Consider the following 11,968-nt stretch of genomic DNA (forward strand, 5'->3'; position numbering starts at 1 on the left):
AGAACATCAAAATTTAAACTAAATCTCTGACCCAAATCAGTCAAATCTCAATCTCAAATTGTTCTAATCTGGGATAACAAGAGGGTCACAATTAAAGACAGAAGACCAGGATACCGGCTCTGCCCCCAAATGCCATATAACTTCAAGAGACTTCCCTTGAATTCCTCCCCAGTTCTCCTTTACTTCCCCAGGGGAGTCTCTCCATGTGCTTCCCATGCCATCTTTCATGGTCTGGCTACTACAACTGCTTACACCAAAAATAGCAATTTATGCCAATGAAACCTGATAAAGTCAAAATCGCCCACACCCAGAGAAACTGCCATCTCCCTGCCAATGCCCACAGAAGTCACTGATCGTGATAACAGTTCCCAGGAGAGTGGGCAATAAGGCCACACCAAGTCTTTGATGCCCTTCCAGAGGCAGTGATCCTGCTGCTAATGTCTACCTATGTATGCCCAGTCACCAATGCCCAGCAGCTACCCAAACCCGCACTGAGGGTGTGACTGGCTAAGGAAAATGCTCTCTGAAGCTACCAGTTTGCTGGCACCTGTGTAACTTGCCATATGTTGTGTAAATCACATAGCTATTTTGATAAAATCAGTCTTTCTCATTCATATAACTTCTTGCCTTAGGGCTTAGAAACACATTGATATGGCTGATCTGGAATGATAACTATTGGGTATACGCCTCTCCTCTTATTTATTTTTTAAATATATTTTTATTGATTTCAGAGAGGAAGGGAGAGGGAGAAAGAGATAGAAACATCAATGATGAGAGAAAAATCATTGATTGACTGCCTCCTGCATGTCTACTACTGGGGATCGAGCACAACCCAAGCATGTGCCCTTGACCTGAATCAAACCTGGGACCCTTCAGTTCACAGGTCAATGCTCTATCCACTGAGCCAAACAGGCTAGGGCTACACTCCTCCCCTTTTAAACTAGTCCATGGACTTGTACGAACCTTTGAGTATTTATCCAACTTCTTATTCCCTCTTCCCTTAGGATCAATTTCTTCAGAAGGGGGTTCTTATGTAACTACTCTTCACTTGAATATCCAGTTAGTACCATGTAGGCTCACAAGTCCTCTACACATGCCCAGATAATTTTGAATTCCAGGGTATGCCTACTGCAAATATCTTTTATTGAGAGCATTTACTTCAAAGACAATGAGAAATGGTCTTATGTTTATTCAGGCCAACTGGTGGAGAAAGCTATAAGCTCAAAACTTGAGCTGCAGAGGGGGTCAGCTCCATTTGGACCAGTTGGTGTTTTTATTTTCTTTGTTTATGCCCCTAGAATAATTTCATGATCATCTTTACTTTTTTATCCTCACCTAAGGATATGTTTATTGATTTTAGAAAGAAAGGAGGGGGGAAAGAGGGAGAGAGAGAAACATTGATCAGTTGCCTCCCCTACGAGCCCTGGCCAGGGATCAAACTGCAACCTAGGTATGTGCCCTGACCTGGCATCAAACCTGAAACCTTTTGGTGTACTGAACAACACTCCAACCAACTGAGCCATCCAGCCAGGGCCCATGACCTTTGTTAAATAAGTTAAAACCTGTGTCCTAATCCTGAGAGAGGGCCCATCAAAAACTTAACACATTTTGGACCAGTAGTTTTATTGCTAGCTTTACCCAGTGGCCAGATAAGTTTCTATTGAACAAGTACAAACAACATTTTACATAAATGTTGAAGGCACGCTTTAAAATTAAAGACCCATTGCATTTTGAAGTTATTTATTACATGTTCTTACAAGCTAATATTTTTTTAAAGTATGATACTTTGTAAAACGCTGTGTGATATGAAGCGAGAATTCTAAAAGATGGTAACAATATTCAACATCAATAAAAAAAGTTCCACATTCTTGACAATTCATTTAAAACTGCAGTAATCAATTATATTTGGGAACAGTGTGAGGATCTGAAGGCTCTGTAGACAATTCTAAAAGAGACCTTTTCTAATGTGAGGCCCCAATGGAAGACCCCTAAGAAGACGCTGCTGAGTGCACCAGCTGCACTACCCTGGCCTCCCCATCGCAGCTGGATGACCAAGCAACAGTAAAGCTCCTAGACAGACTAATTCCGTGTCTTCTATTTTAAACTGCTTTGTAATATAAAATCGGACATGCCTGCAATTCTAGGAATGCCTGAGTCTCCGACCAACTTCTCAAGTCAATCACCATGTCATCAACCTTCAAAAAAATATTTAGCTAAAAAGATATCTTGCTTCTAATGAGGCCCTGTGTTATTTAAAAGTACAATGTAAGCTGGGGGGACCTAAATTTAACCCATGAGAGAGACACAATACAGCACAATTAGTGAAGCATGTCTCCACTGAGTAGATGAACATACAGCACGTGAATGGCCGGCAATCTTTAAAATAGCTTCTCTCTGACACCTATAGATGCAAATTTTTCTTTTTAATCTTGGCTTCCCTTAGATATCATGCATCCAGGTGAATGCACAATGCATCATTTATATTTCATTTGCAGACTAGCATAACGTTCAAACTAATGCTTATATTTTTAGGCATCCCAATTTCTCATAAAACACATAATCAACTAACATTTTCTAAGATGTTGGAAACATCTTATAGTATCTTTTAAATCAAAATATCTTTTACGGTTTGACTTTTAGAACATTTGTAACCTGTGGCAGGTCAATTTGCTAGTTGGAGAAAGGAAGTTAAAGAAATGCAAGTCAAAGAATTCAACTGCCATATCAACAAATGGGCTTCAATCCAGTTCATGCCATCAGACCGCAGCCATGAGTGCAGCCAGCCACCAAAAGTAATGAGGTCCCTAGTTATAGAGAGACTGGATGAGAACATTGCAGTCAAAGGCTTCTACACTGAGTACTGCAGAGAGTTCTGTAGCCACAACAAGTGTTACATGGTTAGAAAAAAGGTGCCTGGTCAGAAGTATGAACTTTGAGGCTAGAGACCTGGTTTAAGGCGGAGCTTGGAGGCCTTATGGGCTCAGCTAAGGAGTTTGATATTTATCCCGAATGCTACTGGGGAGCCCGTGAGGAAGTTTAAACAGATAAGGTACATGCTGACGCTTCTACTTGAGAAGAGATCAGTTTGGCAGCACTGTGCAGAGTGAACTGGAGGGGGAACCAAAGGCCAGGAAAGAAGAGGAGAGACCATGCTAGTCATCCTACGAGGAACCTGCAGGTGCCTTAACTAAAGGAGTGGACACGGGACAAGAGCTAGTGATGTACTGAGGTCATCTAGGGGACTTGGTGAGCGGTCATATATGTTTGGGGGCGGGGGGGTTGAGGGGAGGAGTGGAAGAGCCTTGAATGGCTATCATGGTGGTGCTCTTCACTAGAACAGGGGGTGGGGAGAACTAAGCAAAAGAGTTGGATATTGGTCAAGTTTGAGTTCCTCTGAGAGAAAAGTTGTATAGATGCTTCAATATATGGATCTTGCATCTGGGGGGGGGGGGACCATCTAATAATGGGATATAGATTTGATAGGGGGAGGCAGGCTTTAATTTTTAAGTAGAAAAGCCTTGGGTTTTCATGAAACCCCAAGTGATATTTCGAATATGAGATGAGTCTGGGAATCACTGACATTGAAGAGGCAATTATAGGAGAGGCCTTCTGAAGGGACGATGAGGGGCATCCAGTGACATTTGTCAGAAATTCCAGAAGATTCTGGTATGACAGGATCCAAGGGATGGATGATTTTAACTGACTGCCTAAGGCCACGGCCTTCGCTGAGTTTGGTTTTAATTTGCACCATGACCATCCACGTCTATGTCTAACACTTAGTGATTCCATTGTTCTGGGGAAGCAGCAAGTGCATTTTCCTGGCAGATGGCTTTCTTGTAGAGAGAAGACCTTCCCTCCAACCACTGCCACTGGCCAGGACTTGGAACCTAAAATGCTCATTTCCTGCGCAGTGTCACCAAAAAAAACCTGAACAAAGCAGGGCAGAAGGATTTTTCTCCTTCACTCCAGAATGTGTCCCCCACATAAAAGGAGGCTGAGCCCATTGTGCTAGAAGAGGAATGACATTTTCCATATAATTTAAATATGGCCTACACAACGTAATTAGTCATTAGTTATTATCCATATTTTTCATCTGACGTCAAAGCATGTCTTAAAAAAGAAAACTAGACGCCACTGGAATGACTATATATGGAGCTTGGTCCTTTCTTTCCGTAACTGACATGTTGAGTACAGAACACACACATTTTATTTGTTAGGAGACCAGCCACGGAGCCCAGTGGTGAAACAGGTGGAAATGCTCAGGGCCGGGCCAAGGTGTCTGCGATAGATTAAACTCTAGCATTTGTGCTTTGCTCCGAACCTTCAGAGTGACTAAACCCAGGCCAGGCATTCAGTCATCCACACTGAGAGCTCCCTGTACACTCCCCCGAGGTTTCTGTTCACTCCATTCTCATTTGAAATGTTTTCACAGTTATGATAAATGGACTCCAAATTTTAAAAAGCCCCCAAACACATGGTCTCTGTTACTGAAGCCCAAGTTCAGATACGTTTGTGTTATAACCACAAACCTTGGCTCTTCTGCTTGCTCTCTAATGTCATTAAGAAAGTGAAGGGAGCCTGGCCAGCATGGCTCAGTGACTGAGTGTCAACCTATGAACCAGGAGGTCATGGTTCAATTCCCGGTCAGGGCACATGCCCGGGTTGTGGGCTTGATCCCCAGTAGGAGGTGTGCAGGAGGCAGCCAATCAGTGGTTCTCTCTCATCATTGATGTTTCTATCTCTCTTCCCCTCTCCCTTTCTCTCTCTGAAATCAATAAAAATATTTTTTTTTAAAAAGAAAAGGAGGCCGCTCAGTGGTTCTCTCTCATCATTGATGTTTCTATCTCTCTTCCCCTCTCCCTTTCTCTCTCTGAAATCAATAAAAATATTTTTTTTTAAAAAGAAAGAAAGAAAGTGAAGGGATATTGAGAGAGACTTGGAGGGCAGTTAACCCTAGCAAGTAAAATTCCAGTGGACTGAAGACAGGGCCTGGGGTTTCCTGAGACACATTCAGGCAGGAATTTCTAGGATCCTGATAGCAGCATTAACAGGCTGTGCTGAGTGGGGTCAACTTTGACCTTGTGAGGAGTCCTTTTGCAAGGGGTCCAGGACTCCACCTTAGTTCCCAGGGAGACCTACACTCAGTTTGAACTGAGCTGCTGGCTTTTCAATGACTTCAAACCGTTGCACTAAACAGTGTGTACAGGTTGTTGAAAGCACTCTGGGGTCCATAAACCCCAGCAAACGTGCATTAAGAGGCAACATGGAAGAGCAGAAGAATCAGGAAGTGACAGAAAGGGGCAGACCTAGGTTTGAATCCAGCTCTGTCTTACCAGGTATAAGATCTCAGATAAATTTGTCACCTCCTCGCAGTCTCTGTAGCCTAGGATGATAATATCTATCTGACAGGATTGTTTTAAGAACTAGAAATCAGCACATTAAATGCTTAACACAATGTCAGACATATTATGATAGATCTTCTGATCAAGTTCACAGAATCAGAAACAGGTCATTAGTCCATGAAGACAATCCAGTAAGGATGGGAATATTCCAGGTAAGCTGCTTCAATGGGAAAACATGTCGAAATCTCCCCTACCTGACCAACTCTTCTCTCTCCTCTCCCCTCCTTTCCTCCCTCCCCTCCTTCTTCTCCCCTTCCCTCTTCTTCTATCTCCTCCTCTCCCCTTCCCTCTCCTCTCTCTCTCTGTCCCTGCATTTGCAAATGCACTAGCGCCAACATGACAGCCACCAGCAGTAACAGAAGCTGCTAAGAGAGGCCCCTATTTGCTGTTCAGCACACAATGCCTCAGTTCATGTCTCTAGCATACTAATGATTTCCAGGACTGTTACTAGTTAATTCAGTACAAACAGTGGGAAAACTCAGTGACATTTTGGTGGGGAATACCAAATGAACTTGAGCTGAGCCACCACATCGTCCCAAGGAGTGTGACGACGCGGGAATGAAACAATAAGGTTCCTGCCAGCACTGAGGGCAGACACAAAGCATGGGATTCAGCCTGGCTCATTCCCCAGAAGAGATTTCACAAGGACCCAAATCCTCCAAAGCATGGAAATCACACGGGCTCGGACCAAAGAGGAAGTCAGGCACAATGTGTGGAAGGGCCTGGGAGTACTGGCTGGTTGCCCAGGCCCTTGGATAAGCTGGTTTGCACAGCCAAACCAGCAAGTACATGCAAGTACAGCAACAGCAAGGTGAAGTTGAAGGAGATGAAACTGTAAACAACAGGCATAATGGCAATTGTCAGGGAAGGTGCTTCTTTGTAGGACTATTATAGAAGGAAGACTTGAGAAAGAAGAATTAGCTTCCCCAAACCAAAAAAAAAAAAAAATCTCAAGGCCAAAACCTGTTTCTACTTATCAATTAATTACTGACCACCTCCTCAGGGCCCAGCACTGGATGGCAGTTGTGATAGACTCCAAAGAAATACAGTCCCTGTCCTGGAGGAGCCAACTGTCTGGTTGGAAATGCAAAAATAGCTCTCCTGAAAAGTCATCCTTGTAAAATTCATCCTCCCAAAGTTCGGATCCATGCCTGTTGCTTCATTTAACCCCAGACCTAACACACTGCCAAGTGCTTGGTTAAACTGGAAAATAGTTAAGTTCAAAGTCATGATCTATTGACTAGAAATAAGAGCTGAGTAAAGAGAAAGTTTAATATAGATACAGGTGGTCAATCACGTCATCCCAGAAAATGTGGAAAGTTGGAAGTGACAGAGAAAAGCGAACATACTAGAAAAGAGCACATACAAAAACATAGTATAAGAAATTATAATCCTACACATTGATTTGAATTATCGTTTCTTAATGGGTGGTCCACAGACCACCCACAATAAATTTTGGCCCCAGCAACTGAATTCAAATCTCTTGAGAGTGCAGCCCAGGAGTTTGCATTTCTAATAAGCACCCAGACTCTTTTAATGCTCATCGAAATTCAGAACCATTGGTTAAGGTAATTGCAGATTCAAACAAAGACATACTCTTCCCTTAAAGTCAGGCAGAAAGAAAAAATGGGTAGGGAAGGAAGCAGAGAGGAAGGAAGGAAGGAAGGAAGGAAGGAAGGAAGGAAGGAAGGAAGGAAGGAAAAAATCTTAAGTATAGAAAACAACCTGGGAAGAGAAGTCAGAGTCCACTTGACAAGCTCTACAGTGACTGTTATGTGATGAGGAGACCATGTCCATGGCACATATCAGATGATAAAAGGACATCAGAGACTTTCATTAGCAGAGGTTGGCTCTATCCTAGGGGCAATGAAGTGCTACTGTAGGTTCCTACCCGAGAGAGCGGAGTATTTCGATCTGACAGTTGTCTGTGAGGTACAAAGAATGGGAGAGATTTGGGGCAAGGAGGCAATCTCAGAACATGCTCCACTGTCAAGAGATGAAATCACTATGTTCCTGAAAGAAGCAGGTAGAATTTTAAATGAAGAGAACTAGCCTATTCTGCTGATAGCATATCTCAGCTTCTGGGAACTTCATCCAGAAGGGCCCTGTCCTCTTCATGACCTATACTTCTATCTCACATGTCAATCCCCTGAAGTTGTGTAATCCACATACTTCTTGGTTCTTCAGCATCTTTTTTATTCTGACTTCAGAAAACATTACTAAGCTTCCATCTTTTTTTTAAAAAAAGTGTTTTCATTTGACCTGCATCCCCCTTAGCTGACCAGACCACCCTCAATCTTCCCTTTCCTTTCATTAATAAATTCCTGAAAAGATCATCTATATTCTCCTCTTCTCGCATTATTCTTCACAGCATGGTAGTCTGCTTCAGTCCTCACCATTCCTTTGACTCTGCTCTGAGACCTGCACCTAATAGGCACTTACCATTACAACTTTCACCTCACTTCCCTGGGACAGTTGCCTTCTCTCCTTGATTTCTCTCCTCACTTGTCTTATGTGCCAGCACTTTCATGGTTTTCTTTGAACATTTTGCAAGAGGAAAACCATTTTATTCTATGGTTTTCTTACTCTCCTGCCCATGAATGCTGCTGTTCCTCAGAGCTTAATCATTAACCCTTTTTTCTTGTTACCTCACATACCCAATTTCCTTCTGCGATTTTATCCTGTATCTGTTACTTTGCTGTCTAATAAATTATCCTAAGATTCAGAAGTTTTCCTGACTATATAGTGCACTGGTTAAAAGACCAAAATATGGAGCCAGATGGCTCAGTGATATCCTAGCTCCATTGTACTTGCTCTGTGAACTTAGACAAGTTATTTAACAAGTTATTGTTAAAATGATGATAATAATAGTACTTGCCTCCCAGAATTATTGCGAAGTTTATGTAAATTAATAAATACAAAATTCTTTGAAGTGTGTCTGGCTAAGTGCATATAATCATTTGCTGCCATTATCATTATTATTACTACTACTACTACTACTACTACTACTAGAGGCCCAGTGCACGAATTCGTGCATGGGTGGGGTCCCTCGGCTTGGCTGGTGATCGGGGCCAATTGGGGTCTTCTCGCCCAGTCCGGATCAGCCAGACCCCAGCAGCCAGCTAACCTACAGGTCGGAGCATCTGCCCCCTGGTGGTCAGTGCACGTCAGACCAAATGGTAGACCAATCAGTCGGACACTTAGCATATTATGCTTTTATTCCATAGGATTGGTATTTCAAGCCCAACAGGAACAAAACTGTTCTTTATCTATCATTCCATAATTAAAACAAAAATACCTTTCTGTACTTCTTATATATTTTCTCCTTGTTAATAATTCCACCATTCACATAATACCCAATGAAGACTTTGGGGAGCCTTCCAAACCTCCTAACCTCTCCCTAATCCTCCAAGTAACATCTGTCCCCAGATTGTGTCAATTTACCTTCCTAATGACTCCCAGGTCTGACCACTCTTCTCTATCCCACTGCCCAAATCAACATCTCCCCCCTGGATTATTGCCATACATTCTAACTGGACTCCTTGCTTCCTATCTCCTTCAATTGTGATTCATCCTCCCACCTCCCAGAATGAAGCCTCTAAAAGGCAAATGATACTTGTTGCTTAAAACTCTTCCAAGGCTCCCAATAGGATGAAGTTGGAATGTTAGTGTAACATACCCCGGGATACAGCTCCTGGATGCTATGACCGTTGTCTCCTGTCCTTACCCAATGTTTCCTGCCTCCCGCTACTGCACATCCTATACAGCTCTTTCTGCCTTGAGTATCCTCCTTCCTGTTCCCATTCCAATTCCCAGTCACCTGGAAAACTTACTCTTTATGATCCAGCTCTAACATCTCTTCCTCTGGAAACTTTCCCTGACACCTTTACCAGGAGAGTTGATTACACCCTTCATTCCTATTCCATCGCTATACACAATGATGTCCCAGTGCTCATCACATTATGTGATCACATTTCACATCTCCATCTCCCTTATTTTATGACTGCCTAGAGGACAGAAAGTGGGTCTTATTCATCTTTGCATTCACAGTGCCTGGCATGTCACTGACGCTCAACAAAAGTTTATTGAATGAATTAATGAATGAAACCACAATACATAGCAACATTGGCTACATAGGAAATTTAAAAAGAGGGAAAATTTATAATCCTAGAAGCCTGGAACAGTAGAAAAATGAACAGATATGAGGAAATGGAAAGGCACAGAGGCCCTGGCCGAGTAGCTCAGTTGGTTAGAGTGTCGTCCCAACATGCTAAGGTTGTGGGTTCTATTCCCAGTCAGGGAACATACAACAATCAACCAATGAATGCATAGATAAGTGGAACAACAAAATCAATGTATCTCTCTCTCTCTCTCTCTCTCTCTCTCTCTCTCTCTCTCTCTCAAAATCAGTGATGTAAAAAGAAGGAAAAGAAAGGCACAGGCTCTCGCTGGTTTGGCTCAGTGAATAGACCATCAGCCTGCGGAGTAAAGGGTCTAGGGTTTGATTCTGGTCAAGGGCACATGCCTGGGTTATGGACTTTATCCCCAGCAGGGGACGTGCAGGAGGCAGCTTCTCTCTCCTCATTGATGTTTCTATCTCTCTCTCCCCTCTCCCTTCCTCTTTGAAATCAATAAAAATATATTTTAAGAAAGAAAAAAAGGCACAGGGGCCAGGAATCAGTTTGGTGTAACGACAATGATGGGTTTGGTTTTGCACAGGTTGAATTGTATTTGCACCAGCAGGCAATTATATAAAAAGGATCAGAAAATAGAAGAAAATCTAAGGTTAAAATTATAGATTTGAGAATTAAAATCAGAGAGATGATATTTTAACCAACAGAAAGATTTTCCACTTACATCAGAATAGAATGAAAAATTGACCCTCTTCTAAAAGGAAAAGATTAAAGAACTTTCTAAATATGGTTTAAAATAATAATTACAAAAGTAATACTTAATGGAATCGTAAAGAGTTTGGCATACTCTTTAAAAAGGGAAGTATTTTTTTTAAAGGAGAGACTCATCCAAAAATAACTTCTTAGGACAATACCCCCACTAAGATCAGTACCCTCACCCTGGCTGCAGGGACCACTCAGTCTCAACTCCTAGGTTTCTGTTACCCTTGCCTCCCATGCTCTCTGCAAAGCCTCAAGGATTCATTGGATATTATACTGATGGTGTAGAGATACTGCTTACATCCAAATGATGCCAAAAATGGCTGGTAAAAAAGCAGAAAACCAAAAATATATAATTGATTGGTTATATAAGCCAGCTCATGAGGTAAGATATAAGCAATTATAATTACACTAGGGTCCCTAGGCCTGGCCAGCAATCAGGGCCAATTGGGGCCTTCCAGCTGCCAGCCAGGGCCTTCCTTTGTTCCACACTGCCTCCTGGTGGTTAGTCCACATCACAGCAAGCAATCGAGGTCTCCCAGTCGAACTCCCAAGGGAATACTTTGCATATTAGCCTTTTATATATATAGAACACTATACCAAATAGCTTGTGAGACTTTTTTTCTAGATTGACCTTCATGTGTTCGGGGAGAGGGGTGCACACATGTGTACGTGTGTACCAAGCAGAGACAGCTAGTGACTGACAGAGAAAATGTGCTTTACAATAACATAGCCAGCCCAATAGGCAAAATCAACAGAGCATATTATAAGTGTGTCCCTGATAACTCAACATCGGTGGGAGGCAGGGAACCTCTATTCCCTGGGATTTTTATACACTCCACCACGGTGGGCACGGTAGGACCCGTCCTGGTTCTGTGATTTACACAATCCCCAGGCTGGTCCGCTTTGCTCACAGCTTCCTACATATCTTTTCTCTTTCCTCTCTGAGTCTTCAAACCACTTCCAAACAGACGGCTCGATTAAAAGTCTGTTGCAGCCTGCTCTCCTGGACTGATTATGCCCTAGCACAGTGATGGCGAACCTATGACATGCGTGTCAGAGGTGACACGCGAACTCATTTTTTTGGTTGATTTTTCTTTGTTAAATGGCATTGAAATATATAAAATAAATATCAAAAATATAAGTCATCTTTGGTTTATGGTTGCAAATATCAAAAAAATTTCTATATGTGACACGGCACCAGAGTTAAGTTAGGGTTTTTCAAAATGCTGACACGCCGAGCTCAAAAGGTTCACTATCACTGTCCTAGCATATAGGGCATGACATACAAGACCCTCACTCGGGTTTTATAAGCATTTCCTACTTCTCTCTAACCTCTTTCCCCTCTCCTTGGGACTCAGAACATGCTGGGTATAACACCAGAAACACCTGATTCCGCACTGAGACTAGGCACGCCTCTCCTCACACTCTCCCGGCCACTCTACCCACCCCAGACGGCCTCTGGACCAGACCTGGGTTTGGGACCTCACTTCCACCACTTACTAGCTGTGTGATCTCATGCAAGTTACTCAGCTTCTAGGGAGTGATTTCCTTATCTAAAATAAAAAAGAGAGAGAGATGGGAATAATAGCAGCCATCTGATGGACTTGTCAGGATGAAGAAGGATCACACGCACAGGTATTCACCACAGCACTGGGACCACCTGGTGCTCAC

Source organism: Myotis brandtii, unplaced genomic scaffold, assembly GCF_000412655.1.
Source record: "Myotis brandtii unplaced genomic scaffold, ASM41265v1 scaffold1719, whole genome shotgun sequence".
NCBI classification, from domain to species: Eukaryota; Metazoa; Chordata; class Mammalia; order Chiroptera; family Vespertilionidae; genus Myotis; species Myotis brandtii.